Genomic DNA, 900 nt, shown 5'->3' with positions numbered 1-900 from the left:
CCACCGCCCCCCCCCCCCCCCCCGCACATCCATGTGCAGGCACACACAGGGGGGGACAAACACTCTCTGCACACCCACAGACACGTGTGTGCACCCCTTGGTGGGAACCCTGCTGCTCCTCAAAGCCCCTCAGCTGCCAGCCCTGGGCTCATGGGCACAGCCCCCCCAGCCCAGGGAGCAGGTTGATTTAAAAGGACTGTGAAAAATGTAGTTCTTTCCCCCCCTCCCCCTTTTCAGCTGCAAGTCAATAGCTGGGGAAGGATGGTTCATTATCTTTGTCACCCTCCTAAATCTCTTTAGGAGAGGCTTTGGCTGCAAATCTCCACGTAGTTGCAAAGTTATTGGCCAGCACAGTAAATTAGCCACTCGTGGGTAACCCCCCCGTGCATGGCCAGTCCCCCCAGTGCAGGGCTGGTCCCCCCAGCAGGGAAGCCCCCAGGGTCAGGGCTGGTGGCCCCTCCAGGTGTGGGCGTCGTGTCCTGCTACACATCCCTGGGGTCTGGCTGCAGTGGGTAATGTCATCCCTGCAACCCAGGACCAGGCAGGGTCCAGGGGATGTGGAACAGCCAGGGCCATCCCAGGGTGACCTTCTGCACCACCTTTCTCTCTGTGGTAGGGAACCCCCAGCACTGCCTTGCTGCAGCCCCCCCAGATGCTGACTCCAACCCTAGGCTGAGGGCTGTGGTCACAGGGTGTCCAGCACCCCCATCCCCACGGGTGGCAGGGTCCCCTTGGGGTGAGCAAGTCTCACCCCTGCCTGAGGGATCACCTAATCACAAAGTGGTTTGGGTTGGAAGGGACCTCAAAGATCATCCAGTCCCACCCCCTGCATGGGCAGGGACACCTCCCACCAGCCCAGGCTGCTCCAAGCCCCATCCAACCTGCCCTTCAACACTGCCA

Source organism: Chaetura pelagica, unplaced genomic scaffold, assembly GCF_000747805.2.
Source record: "Chaetura pelagica isolate M959 unplaced genomic scaffold, ChaPel_1.0 scaffold217, whole genome shotgun sequence".
Taxonomy (NCBI): Eukaryota; Metazoa; Chordata; class Aves; order Apodiformes; family Apodidae; genus Chaetura; species Chaetura pelagica.
This window is presented reverse-complemented; position numbering follows the sequence as displayed.